This window comes from Martes martes (genome assembly GCF_963455335.1).
Source record: "Martes martes genome assembly, chromosome: 4".
NCBI classification, from domain to species: domain Eukaryota; kingdom Metazoa; phylum Chordata; class Mammalia; order Carnivora; family Mustelidae; genus Martes; species Martes martes.
Genome location: NC_137891.1, coordinates 170006998 through 170021516, shown reverse-complemented (window position 1 = coordinate 170021516; position 14519 = coordinate 170006998).

The following is a 14519-nucleotide window of genomic DNA, read 5'->3' as shown; positions in this document are numbered from 1 at the left end:
GACATTGTTCAGAAGCGTGTTTCTTGTTACAATTGGAAACTGCAGACCCTAATTAAAGCGCAATTGTGCTCTCAGTGCTTCATACCGTTTTGCCTTTTCCCCTGGATATCTGTGTGTTTTCAAATCTTACTGTATTCAAGAAGAACTAAAACAAGAACAACAACAAAAAAAACTAAAGCAGAACTAAAAGAAGAAGAAGATGACGACGACGACGACGGCACAATTGGAAACCTCTTATGACCTAGCCTTTGACTGGAATGTCATATTTGAGAGAGACACACGCACAGACTCAGATGTGACCAGACAGCTTCAAGGAGCTAAGGTTGACTTTATGGAACCAATGAGCCCCTTGGGAAAACTGGCCTGGTCCCTGGCGTACAGGGTTCCCAGCAGCCTTACCAGGTGAGTGAGGAAGGTCATTTCCTGGCAGGTGCAGGAACCTCAGGATACTTTGGGGACCTTGAGAAGAGAGGAATCCACAGGCCTGTTGCTCTGTAGGCCACTCAGAAATATCACCGGGGACCTTCAAGTTGTGCACTGGGGAGATCTATCCAGTTGCTACTGCCTGCCCCCACTCCATCGGAAGATGCTCCAAGTCAGGCCTCTAGAACAACTTAGAGGCACCGAACCTGGACAAGCGTAGCAGGTAGATTTTACTGTGGTGCCAAAACCAACTGGTCATTTTTGGTATTTGCTAGTTCCCGTAGATTCCTGTGTAAGTTGGGTTGAAGCTTTTCCATGCATTCCGAGAAGGCCTCAGAAGTTGTCAAAACACTTTAAAATGATTCCTACGTTTGGATTGCCACTAACAATTCAGAGTGACAAGGGAGTGGCGTTTGTGCCGAAAGTCACACTAAGTGTCCAGTGCCTTGGGTGTTCCCTGGAAATTACGTGCTTCCCGGAAAAATGAACCATCTACTTGGAAGAACGCTGGCAAAAAGTGTGCCATGAAGTGGACTTGGGAAAAAGCTTTGCTGGTTGCCCTGCTTTGGGTAAGAGCGGCCTCTAGAAGTAGGCGTGTTTCAGCCCCTCTGAACCATTCTATGGAAGACGTTTTCTATACTCTTTTCATGACTTAGGCGTTCCCCATGGGGCTCATGTTAGGGAACTGGATATTCTCAGGTGCCTTCAGTCTTGGGGAAATACTCAAAGTTTGCTTCAGGCAGGTTGATGAACGCCACGGATGTGCCCTTATCCCTGCCTGAACACTGGAGACGTGGTGTCATGAAGACCGTAAGACCTGGCACCTGGAGGACCAACTCCGCCCTCACGGGATAGGACCTCTTCGAGGTGCTGTTGACGAGCCACTCTCCGGGGCAACAGAAGAGAATGAAGTGGTGGGTTCAGCACCACGTTGAGCTGGTTCCACAAGATTCCTCAGGTTCCCGGCACCCCGGGGAAGGAGAACATCAGAAGGAATCCTGCTTGGACTAGTGAGCCACTGAGGGACCTGAAACTACTATTTTGGAGAGCTAGTCCCAAGAAATCAAAGAATATTGCTAAATACATAAAGTTTCCATTCGTCTAAGCCCGATCTAACCCCATGTCAGCAGGAAGGAGCTAGAGTAGTTGTTGTCCCGGTTCCCTCCTGAGTGAGGAATGATCAAAAGACAGTGGGGCTAGGGGCGCCTGGGTGGCTCAGTGGGTTAAGCCTCTGCCTTCAGCTCAGGTCATGATCTCGGGGTCCTGGGATCGAGCCCCGCATCGGGCTCTCTGCTCAGCGGGGAGCATGCTCCCCCCCGCCCCTGCCTGCCTCTCTGCCTACTTGTGATCTCTGTCAAATAAATAAATAAAATCTTAAAAAAAAACAAAACAAAACAGTGTGGCTTGAAACCAGGGACCGACAGGACGAAGAAGAACAAGCTGCAACCTTTTACCCAGGCCTGTTCTGTTGGCCTGAAATGTCCCTCACTCTTCTGCTCTAGGGAGGCGGATTTGAGCCTTGCCTCCTAGCTCCTCATTGGGCCGCCTCTCGAATAAACCTTTCTCTTGCTACACATTCAGTGCCTCCCTGATTGGCTTTGCTGTGTGTTGGACAAATGGCTTGAATTCAGTTACCCTAAGGACATAGTGATTGTCCTGTAGCTTGCTCATGGGTGGCCTGCGGAGCCTTCTCTTAAAGCATCAACTTGGGGCACCTGGGTGGGTTAGTGGGTTAAGCCTCTGTCTTTGGCTCAGGTCATGAACTCAGGGTCCTGGGATCGAGCCCCGCATCAGGCTCTCTGCTCAGTGGGGAGCCTGCTTCCCTCTCTCTCTTTGCCTGCCTCTTTGCCTACTTGTGATCTCTGTCTGTCAAATAAATAAATAAAATCTAAAAAAAAAAAGCATCAGCTTCACTGAGGTATTATTTACGTCATTAAAATTCACCCATGAAGGAGGGAAGAATAAGGTCACCCCAGGCCTTCTGACTGGTTACAATAACATAGGACCATACCTATATATTTATGCCTGTTTTTACTTTTTAGATACAGCATATATCCATATATATATATGTAAATATATGTAAAGATTTATTTGAGGAGGGAGGGGCAGAGGGAGAGAGAACCCTCAAGGGGACTCCCTGCTGAGCAGGGAACCCAACACGGGGCTTGATCCCAGGACCCCGAGATCATGACCTGAGCTGAAATCAGTAGCTGGCCGCCGGACTGACTGAGCCACCCAGGCACCCCTCCGTTTATATATTTTTAATGGTTTTCTTTCCCTTTTTCCTCATTATCATATGTAGGCTGTGGTTAGATTTACCATTTTGTATGGGAGCCAGCAAACTTTCTGTGAGGAGACACGCAGAAGTATAAATACTCAGCTCCCTCGCGCCACACCAAAATGAGCCACACGGTAAATATTTTAGAGTTTGAGAGCTACTTAGTGTTTCACAAACGAACATGACTGGGCACCGAGGGTGGGCAGTGCAGCTCATATTTGTGTAACTTCCATGTGTCATGAAATATTTTATTTTTTTCAACCATTCGGAAATGTAAAATTCACTCTTAGCTCCTGGGCCACATGAATCTTGGCAGTTGGCTGGAGTTAGAGCCAGGCTGGTCCATGGAATGTGAGGAAGGGTTGTGGCTGTGGAATATGAGGAAGGGGCAGCTAAAAGGCCTAGAAGCGCTTGCGCATGCGTTCCGGCTGCGGACCCGGTCCTGACGCAGTGCAGTTCACTGACGCCCGGCTGTCGTGGGAGGGCTCACGGTGCTGGGCGTCCGATGGGCTTTGACAAATGCTTGCCATCACACAAGCACCAGTGTGGTCTTCTGCACCAGTCTCACTGCCCTAAACCACCCCACTGTGCCCCCGTGGAGTCCCTCCCTCCCTTTTCCCAAACCCCTGGCAACCACTGGCCTTTCCACCGTGTCCATAGTTTTGCCTTTTCCAGAATGTCCTATGGTTGGGATCTCACTGTATGTGACTTTCCAATCAGCTTCTTTCACTTCGTGGTAACATTGGAGGCTGCTCCGGGTCTCATAGTGGCTTCACGGCTCCCTTCTTATCACTGAGTCCCCTTCCATTGTCTGGTTGCCCCACAGTTTATCTGTTCTTCCACCTAAGGGAGGGTATCGTGACTGCTTCCAGGTTTGTTTTTTAAAGTAGGCTCCACACCCCACATGGGGCTCGAACTCACAACCCCGAGATCAAGCGTCACATGCTCTACAGATGGAGCCAGCCGGGTACCCAACGGCTTCTAGTTTTCACAGTTACCAATAGAGCCGCTATTAACATTCATGTGCAGGTCTTTATGGGGACCTGCGTTTTCCGCTCATCTGGGTAAATACCAGGGAGCATGCCTGCTGGCTGGTGAGGGTACGGTTAGCTTGGTGAGATGGCTGGAGCGGCTGTACCACTTTGCATTCCCTCCAGCAATGAGTTCCCGTTGTGGCACATCATGTCAGCATCTGGTGTTGCCAGCGTTTTGGATCATGGCCATTCTAATATGGTGTCGCATTGTGGTATCTCATCACGGTTTTACTTTGCAGTGTTTCCCTGATGACATATGAGCTGGAGCATCCTTTCATTTGCTTCTTGGCCATCTGTAGGTCTTCTTTGCTGAGGTGTCTGTTCAGATCTTTTGCTTAATTTTTAATTGGGTGTTTGTTTTCTTACTGTTTTAAGAGTCGTGTGTTTTGGATACAAGTCCTGTGTTGGATCCGTGTGTATTTTGCAAATATTGAATTCCCATTTGTCACTTGTCTTTTCTCTCTTTCAGCAGTGCCTTTTACAGAGCAGAAGTTTTCAATTTTAATAAAGTCCAGCTTGCCAATTTTTTTTCATGGATTGTGCTATTAGTGTTCTCTCTAAAAAGTCATTATCAAGGGGCACCTGGCTGACTCAGTCAGAAGAGCATGCGACTCTTGATCTTGGGGTGGTGAGTTTGAGCCCCACGTTGGGTATAGAGATTACTTAAATAAGAATAAAACAAAAAGTCATTGCCAAATGCAAGGTCACCTAGATTTTTTCCTAGCTTGTAGCAGCTTTGTGTTTTATGTTTAGGTCTGTAATCCATTTTGAGCTAGTTTTTTGTGAAAGGTGTAAAGATCTATGTCTAGATTCATTTTTGTCCATGTAGATGCCCATTTGTTCCTGCACCATCTGTTGAAAAGGCTGTCCTTTCTGTATTGAATTGCCTTTGCTCCTTTGTCAAATACCACGTGACTCTATTTGTGTGGGTCTATTTCTAGGCTCTCTATTCTGTTCCATTGATTAGTTTTATCTGTTTTTTTTGTTTGTTTGTTTTTTGTTTTGTTTTGTTTTTTAGCCTTTTGTTTTTTAGCCTCTGTAGTGATTATAGAAGCTTATAGTCAGACTTGAAGTTAGGTAGGCTCAGTCCTCTGACTTTGTCCTTCTTCCTCAATACTGTGTTGTCTATTCTTGTCCCCCCCCCCCAACTCCTTGTCCATATAAATTTTAAAATCAGTGTGTTGATATGCGCAAAATAACTTGCTGGGATTTTGATTGGGTTTGCACTGAATCTGTAGCTCACTTGAAAAGAGCTGACATTTTTACAATATTGAGTCTTTCTATCCATGAACATGGAATGTCTCTCCATTTATTTAGATCTTTGGTTTCTTCCACCAGAGATCTTGTACATATTCTGTTAGGTCTATACATAAGTATTCCATATTGGGAGGGTGTGTGCTAATCTAAATGGTATTGTTTTTTATTTCAAGTTGTTCATTGCAATTGACTTAAAAAAAGATGTATTTATTTATTGGCAGGGGGAGGGGCAGAGGGAGAGAGTCCTAAGCAGACTCTGCTGAGTATGGAGACCATCGCAGGCCTGGATCTCACAGCCCTGAGATCTGGGCCTGGATGAAACCAAGAGTTGGTTGCTTTGAACAACTGTGCCACCCAGGCACCCCTGCAATTTACTTTTTGCTTTGTTGATTTTTTTTTTTTTTTTAAGATTTTGTTAGAGAGAGAGAGCATAAGCAGGGTGAGGGGTGGAGGGAAAGGGAGAAGCAGACTCCCTGGTGAGCACAGAGCCTGATGTGGGGCTTGATCCCAGGACCCTGAGATTATGACCTGAGCTGAAGGCTGACACTTAACTGACTGAGCCACCCGGGTGCCCCTACAATTGACTATTGCATATTAATCTTGTATCCTGAAAACAACTTGCTTTAGGAGTTTTTCTGTCAATTCTTTAGGATTTTCGACAAAGATGATCATATCATTTGTGAAAAAAGTTTTATTTCTTCCTTCTCATCTGTATCTTTTTTCCTTTTCTTGTCTTACTGCATTCCTTAGGACTTTCAGTATGATGTTAGCTAGGAGTGGTGAGAGGGGATATCTTTGCCTTGTTGCTGATCCTAGGGGGAAAGGATCTAGTTTTTCACCATTAACCATAATGTCAACTGGAGGTCTTTTGTAGATTTACCAAGTTGAGGAGGTACTCTTCTGTTCCTAGTTTGCTATGAGTTTTTGTCATGAATATTGGATTTCTTTAAATGCTTTTTCTGCACCTTTGGTATGCTCATGTCATTTTTCTTCTTTAGCCTATCATGTAATGGATTGCTTTAATCGAATTTTGAATTAGTCTTACATACATGGAATAGCTGGTTGTGGTATAATTCTTCTACCACAACATTGGATTCTATCTGCTACTATTTTGTTGAGGATTTTTGTATCTATGTTCGTGAATATTGGTCTGTAGTTTTCCTTTCTTGTGATGTTTTTGTCTGGTTTTGGTATTGGGATAATGCTGGTCTCATAAAATGAGTTAGAATGTATTTCCTCAGCATCTATTTTTAGAAGAGATTGAGAATTGGTATGCTTTCTTAAATATTTGATAGAAGCCCCTAGCGTACCATCTGGGCCTGGGGCTCTCTGTTTTGGAAGTTTATTAATTATGGATTCAGTTTCTTTAATAGATATAGGCCTATTCAGATTATTTCTATGTCAGTTTTGGTAGATTTTGTTTCTAGATTATCAGATTTGTGGGGAGAGAGTTGTTCATAATATTCTTTTATTATCCCTTTTATGTCCACAGAATTAGTAGTGATGGCCTCTATCATTTCTGGTATTAATAATTCGTATCTTTTTTTTTTTATTGGTTAGCCTAGCTAGAAGTTGTTAATTTAAAAAAAAAAAATCATTCTGGGATGCCTGGGTGGCTCAGTTGGTGAAGCATCTGCCTTCAGCTCAGGTCATGATCCTGGGGTCCTGGGATTGAGCCCTACCATGGGTTCCCTACTCAGTGGCGAGCCTGCTTCTCCCTCTCTTGCTCCCCCTGCTTGCGCTTTTACTTGCTCTTGTCAAATAAATAAGTAAAATCTTGAAAAATCAATCAATCAATCAATCATTCTTTGATTTCATTGATTTTTCCCCCTACTTATTTCCTGTTTTCATTTTCATCGATTTCTGCTCTAATTTTCATTATTTCTTGTCTTCTGCTTACTTTGCTCTTTTTCTAGTTTCCTAAGGCAGAAGCATAGATTACTGATTTTAGATCTTTTCTTTTTCTTTTTTCCAGTAAGTCCACACCCAATATGGGGCTTGAACCTGTAACCCTGAGACCAAGAGTTTTATGCTCCACCAACTGAGCCAGCTAGTCACCCCTTTCTTTTCTAATAGGTGCATTTAATGCTATGAATGTTCCTGTAAGGACTGCTTTTGTTGCATTTCACAAATTTTATTTTTTTTATTTTTATTTTTTAAAGATTTTATTTATTTATTTGACAGACAGAGATCACAAGTAGGCAGAGAGGCAGGCCGAGAGAGAGAGGAGGAAGCAGGCTCCCTGCTGAGCAGAGAGCCTGATGCGGGACTTGATCCCAAGACCCTGGGATCATGACCTGAGCCGAAAGCAGAGGCTTTAACCCACTGAGCCACCCAGGTTCCCGCATCTCACAAATTTTAAATTGCATTTTCATTTATGTCAAAATATTTCTCTTGAGACTTCTTTGACTCATGTTATTTAGAGGCTTGTTGTTTAATCTCCAAGTATTTCGGGGGGATTTTCCAGCTATCTTTCTGTTGTTGATTTTTAGTTTAGTTTCATTGTGGTCTGAGAGCATACATAACATGATTTCCTTCTTTTAAATTTGTTAAGGTTTTTTATGTCCCAGAATCTGTTTTGGTGAATGTTCCATGTAGGCTTGAGAAGTATGTGTATTCTGCTGTTAGATGAAATATTTTATAGATGTCAGTTAGATTTAGTTCATTGATGACACTGTTCAGTTCAATTGTGTCCCTACTGACTTGCTGCCTGCTGGGTCTATCACTTATTGAGAGGGATGTTGAAGTCTTCAACTGTGATAGTGGACTTGTCTTTTTCTTCTTGCAGTTCTATGAGTTTTTACCCCATGTATTTGATACTTTGTTAGGTGCATATACATGAAGGACTTTTATATCTTCTTAGAGAAGTGATCTCTTTATCATTATATAATGTCTCTCTTTACCCCTGATAATTTTCCTTTTTCTGAAGTCTGCTTTGTTTGAAATTAATATAGCTACTTAAGTTTTCTTTTGACCTGTATTACTGTGGTGTATATTTCTCTAGTCTTTTACTTTTCTTTTTTCAAGATTTATTTATTTTAGGAAGAGAGAGAAAGGGCAGACACATGATCAGGAAGAGGGGCAGAGGGAGAGGAAGAGAAGCAGACTCCCCACCAAACACAGAGCCTGGTGTGGGTCTTGATCCCAGGACCCCAAGATAGTGACCTGAGCTGAAATCCAGAATCAGCTGTTTAACTGACTGAGCCACCCAGGTGCTCTTATCCTTTTACTTTTAATGTGTCTCTATATTTAAAATGGGTTTCTTGTGTACAACATATAGTTGGGTCTTATTTTTTAATCCACTCAAACAGTCCTTGTTTTTTATTTAATCATTGATATTTGGTGTGATTATTTTATTTTTTCATTATGGGGAGAGCTTTTTAAAAAATCATTCTATTTTTCTTCATGATAAATGTATTCTTGACTCCCCCATTCTACCCCCTCCCCCCACACCTCTAGTAAAACATCAGTTCTCTATAGTTGAGACTCTGTAGTATATAGAGTCTGTTTCTTGGTTTGTCTTTTTTCCTTTGTTTTGTTTCTTAAATTCTGCCTATGAGTGAGATCAGATGATATTTCTCTGATTTATTTTGCTTAGCATTATACTCTCTAGCTCTATCCATGTTGTTGCAAATGGCAAGATTTCATTCTTTATTGGCTGAAGAATATTCCTTTTTGTGTGTATGTGTGTATGTGTGTGTATACACACACCACATCCTTATCCCTTCATCTATAGATGGATATTTGGGCTGCTGCCATAGTTGGGCTATTATAAATAATGCTGCAGTAAACATAGAGGTGCATGGATCCCTTGGAATTAGTGTTTTTGTATTTTTTTGGATAAATATCCAGTAGTGCAATTACTGGCTCATAGGGTAAGTCTATTTTTATTTTTCTGAGAAACCTCCATACTGTTCTCCAGAGTGGCTGCACCAGTTTGCATTCCCACCAACCATGCACAAGGGTTCCTTTTTCTCCATATCCTCACCAACACTTGTTTCTTGTGCTTTTGATTTTAGCTCTTCTGACAGATGTGAGGTGATATCTCATTGTAGTTTTGATTTGATTTCCCTGATGAGGAGTGATGTTGAGCATCTTTTCATGTCTTCTACTCATTTTTAAATTGGATTATTTGGAGTTTGGGGGTTATTGAGTTGGAGCAGTTCTTAATATATTTTGGATACTAATCCTTCATCAGATACATCATTTGCAAACATCTTCTCATTGCCTTTTGTTGATCATTTCCTTTGCTATACAGAAAACTTTTTATTTTATATGTAGTCCCATTAGTTTATTTTGGTTTTATTTCCCTTGCCTCAGGAGACATATCTAGAAAATATGGCTGGTGTCAGAGCAATTACTGCCTGTGCTCTCTTCTAGGATATTTATGGTTTCAGGTCTTATATTTAGGTCTCATATTCAATCCATTTTGAGTGTATTTTTGTGCAGAGTGAAATAAAGTGGTTCAGTTTCTCTTGAACTGTCCAACACCATTTGTTGAATAAGGCTTTCCTTTTCCCATTGTATAGTCATTTCACTTTTGTCAGAGGTTAACTGACCAAACAATTGTGGGTTTATTTCGGGGCTTTCTTTCTATTTTCATTGATCAATGTGTTTATTTTTATGCTAGCACCATACTGTTTTACTTACTTCTGCTTTGTAACAGAACAGGAAATCTGGAATTCTGATACCTCATTTTGTTTTTTGTTTTTGAGATTGCTTTGGCTATCGAGGACTTTTGTGGTTCCATACAAATTTTAGGATGGTTTGTTCTAGTTTGTGAGAAATGCTGTTGGTTATTCTGATAGGAATTGCACTAAATCTGGTGACTGCCTTGGATATAATAGGCATCTTGGCATTATTTGTTCTTCCAACCCATGTTCATGGAAGGGTTTTCCATTTCTTTGCCATTATCTTCAGTTTCTTTCATCAGTGTGTTATAGTTTTCAGAGTACAAGTCTTTTGCCTCTTTGGTTTATTCCTAAATATTTTATTGTTTTTGGTGCAACTGTAAATGGGACTGTGTTCTTAATTTCGCTTTCTGCTGCTTTGTTAGTGTATAAGAATGTGACAGATTTCTGTACACCGATTTTGCATCCAGTGACTTTATGAAATTCATTTATCAGTTCTTAGAGTTTTTTGTGGAGTCTTTAAGGGCTTTTCTATATAGTATGTCATTTATGAGTAGTGGGGATTTTACTATTTCCTTACCAGTTTGGATGCCTTTTATTTATGTTGTCTAATTGCTGTGGCTGGGACTTCCAATACTATGTTAAATAAAAGTAATGAGAGTGGACATTCTTGTCTTGTTCCTTACCTTAGGGAAAAAGCTCTGCTTTTCTACATTGAGCATGATGTTGGCTATGGAGGATTTTTTTTTGGTTGTGGATTTTTCATGTAAGGTTTTTATTATGTTGAGATATTTCCTCTATACCTACTTTGCAGAGGGTCTTTTTTTTTTTTTATTGTGAATGGATGTTGTACTTTGTCAGATGCTTTTTCTGTATCTATTGAAATCATCATATGGTTTTTATCCTTTCTCTTATTGACGAACAATCACAAATGATTTGCAAATATCAGAGTTGCATCCTGGGAATAAATCCCACTTGATGGTGATATATATGATTTTTAAAAAATGTATTGTTGGATTCTGTTAGTATTTTGTTAAGGATTTTTGCATCGGTATTCATGATATTGGCCTACAGTTCCCTTTTTTGGTGTTTATCTGGTTTTGGTATGAGGGTGATACTGGCCTTGAAAAATGAATTTGGAAGTTTTCTTTCCTCTTGCAGTTTTTGGAATATCATTTGAGAAAAATAGGTATTAACTTTTTTTTATTTTTTTTAAAGATTTTATTTATTTATTTGACAGAGATCACAAGTAGGCAGAGAGGCAGGCAGAGAGAGAGGAGGAAGCAGGCCCCCCGCCGAGCAGAGAGCCCGATGTGGGGCTCGATCCCAGGACCCTAGGATCATGACCTGAGCTGAAGGCAGAGGCTTTAACCCACTGAGCCACCCAGGCGCCCAGGTATTAACTCTTTTAACGTTTGGTAGACTCCACGGTGCCTGGGTCACACAAGTCAGTTAAGCGTCTGCCTTCAGCTCAGGTCATGATCCCAGGGTCCTGGGACCAAGCCCCACACTGGGCTCCCTGCTCAGTGGGAAGCCTGCTTCTCCATCTGCCACTCCCCCTGCTTGTGTTCTCTTGCTCACTTTCTCAAATAAAATCTTAAAAAAAAAAGTTTGGTAGAATTCACCTGTGATGAATTATTGATAGTTTATTATTTTAAAAAAGATTTTATTTATTTGACAGAGATCACAAATAGGCAGAGAGGCAGGGAGAGAGAGCGAGGAGGAACCAGGCTCCCCGCTGAGCAGAGAGCCCGATGCGGGCCTCGATCCCAGGACCCTGAGATCATGACCTGAGCCGAAGGCAGAGGCTTAACCCACTGAGCCACCCAGGAGGCCTGAATTATTGATAGTTTATTATCTACCACATTTGATACTGTTTTCTATCCTTACTTACCCTTTTTGTTCTCATTTTTTGTCTTCCACTCTTTTTTGGGAGGGGAGGGGCAACAGAAGGAGATAAAGTATGGAAGAGGGAATGTGGATTTGAGCATCCAAAGAGGTTATAGATGAGTTTGTATTTCTTTGGCTGCCTCCTACTTTGGGGAAAATTGCCTGTTGAGTGCATTTTTTGTGAACATCAATGCACATTTCCTACCATAGAAGCTGAAATGGAGCCACCTTCCTCTTCACTCCTTGGCATGCAGAATGTGGGATGATGACCTGGGCTTGGACAAATGGGCACCCCCAGGCAAGACTTTTTGAGTCTTGATCAAATGATGGAGCAATTACAATTTATTCACAGCAGTGGGTCAGCGCCATCGTCCTGCAGCAACTTAGAAGTTGTTCTAGGAAAACAGATCGTCTTGAGGAAACCCCATGTGACTTGAACCTGAGTTCAAATCCTAGCTGTTCTGACTTCAAATATCTCCGTGTAATTACATCATCAAGTGATGAGATTTTACGAGGGAAGAGAACCAGAGAAATTAAAAAATTAATCTAGCTTTGTTACTAGCTATGGTACATTGGGAAAATCACTTCACCTCTCCCAGCTTTTGTCTTTGCCTTTTAAAAAGGGACTAGGTACTGATGTACACAGAAGCACCTATAGCTCACAGTAGATGCGGTTGTAGGCAAATGAACCAAGGTCTTTCTTCCCCTGGGTCACAGGGGGCAGGGAGGTGCAGGCAGTATCCAGCTTTACCCTCAAATGTTGTTGCTGTCTTCTGGCCCAAAGTTATCTGGAAGAAACGGTACAGCCCAGAACAAGCACTGCATTTCACCTTTCCTAAGGGCTGGCAAGAGAGAGAGTGCCTCGTAGTGAATTGCCAGTGACCGCTAACTGGCCCAGTTATCTGGCCCACAGTGGGCACTGAGTACTGACACCGTCATGGGGCAAGCCCTGTGATTCCAGTCCATAAGCAACAAGTATGTTCCATGAGAAGAGGGGGGCTTCTGTCTTTTCCTACACCATTCCCAGTGCCTTAAAGACCAGTGCTCGGCATATAAAAGGCACACACTCAAATAGGAACCTAACATCACTGGGGATGTGTGGACAGAGTGTTGCAGTCTCTTCACCTGCAACCGAACCTAACCGTACTGACCCCTGGGTGGCGTGAGAACAGGATGGAGAATGGACGAGCCAGTACTGGTCTCTGGTGTGTGCCTGGAACTCCAACAGATGAGCTCCCATCTTTCTCTTGAGCTTTAACTTTTTGTTCAGAATCCAACATAAATGAATTTAAAACTGCTGGGGAAAAATGACTGCCAATCTCTTCTATGTACAAATTGAATTTTTGTCGTTTATAACTCTTTGATGTGTTAATACACTCACTTGCCTAGAGTTTACGTGCCTTCAGCATTTAAAGTGAGAACTTCCCAAGGCTCATGTAGTTAAATGACAAAGTTAAATTATACAAACATGATGAAACTATGTTTAGAATATGGATGAACAGGCAAAATCTTGGAAGGGAATTTGGAAAGAGCTGTGAGATAGTAAAATAAAGTTGAACTTTTAAAAATTTTCAACTTATGAAAGAAAAAAAAATGCCCAAAGAAATGTTCCCATCCTTGCAAAATTAGGGAATGTTGGATTCTCATCACTTACTGGAGATCTGAGGCAGTGGGAATTCTGTTGGTTGGAGCCATCATCTTGTCACGATGGAGACAAGGCTCCTGGGAGTCTGAGGTTCCAATCCCTGAAATTCCATGTTTCCAAACGGAACTCACCTTTGTCTTCGCCATTCCTCAGGCTTCAGGAACATCTTGGATCACCTCTGACAGCAACTTTCCCCAGGTCACCTACTGAACCCCGTTCTGTTCCCTCCTGTCACTGCCTTCGCTCAGGCCCTATCACCTGCAATTACAGTTGACCCATCACACAGGGATTAGGGGCGCTGTCCCTCTTCCGGTCAAAAATCTGCATGTAGCTTGATCCTCTCTAAACTCTTACTCACAGCCCGCTATTGACTGGAAGTTACTGAACACATGCTGTGTATGCTATGTAGATATCCTGTACTGTGTTCTTGCCATACAGCAGTCTAGAGAAAAGAGAATGTCAAGAAAACACTAAGGAAAAAACTTAAAAGTATCTTCGAGTTGTTCGAGGGTCAAGTGTACTGTGTTCTCTGGACGGCTGCCTTCGGGGCTTGCCGTGCTACTGTCAGATCGACATGGCAGCACAGCGGCTAGCTCTACAACCCTTACCCTCCTATTTAAATATTTCCTGTGTTTCCAGTGCTGACAAGATGAAGGCCAAATTCTTCCTCCTGGCATTCAAAGCACTGTGACCCAATCTATCCGCCAAACTCGCTTCTCATTCCCTATTATCACACTCCACACTCCCTGGGCATCTTGCCCTCTGCTTGCCCAACTCCATGGCTCTGTACAGATTTTTTTTTTTTTTTTTAAAGGAATGCCTTCTACTCACTCGCACATCCCTAGAGGTTCAGCCTCAGTACTGTCTTCTCAAGAGGTCCCTGAACCCAGAGGAAGTTACAACTTCCTCCTCTATGCCCACTGTTTACCCTAGTGACGTTCCTCATTTGCAACCAGACCACGAACCCCAGGAGGGGCAAGAAACGCGGACTCTGTCGAAGGTGAGAGAACATTATTTTAAACCAAGGGGCAGCCCCCAGCCCATTCTTAGGCAGCAGTCCCCGGAGCAACTTGCTCTTCTCCCAAGCCTGCCATAGCACGTAAAGCAGGCCCTCTAGCTTCCTCCGCTCCTGATGCCTCGCAACACTCCCTCGGGCGGACACCACGCCAGAACCACTATACCTCTAGGCCTTTCTTTACAGCCAGGCCAGGAGTGGAAAGAGGTCATCCAACATCGTTTTTCTTCCCGGCTTTCAGTTAGTCAAATCCTAAGGTGATGAGGTTTGCTACTTCGTCGGCTTCATGGCAGGAAACGCCACCGCACCCGGGGATGCTGCGCTCCCGAGCCGATCCACGCCCCTC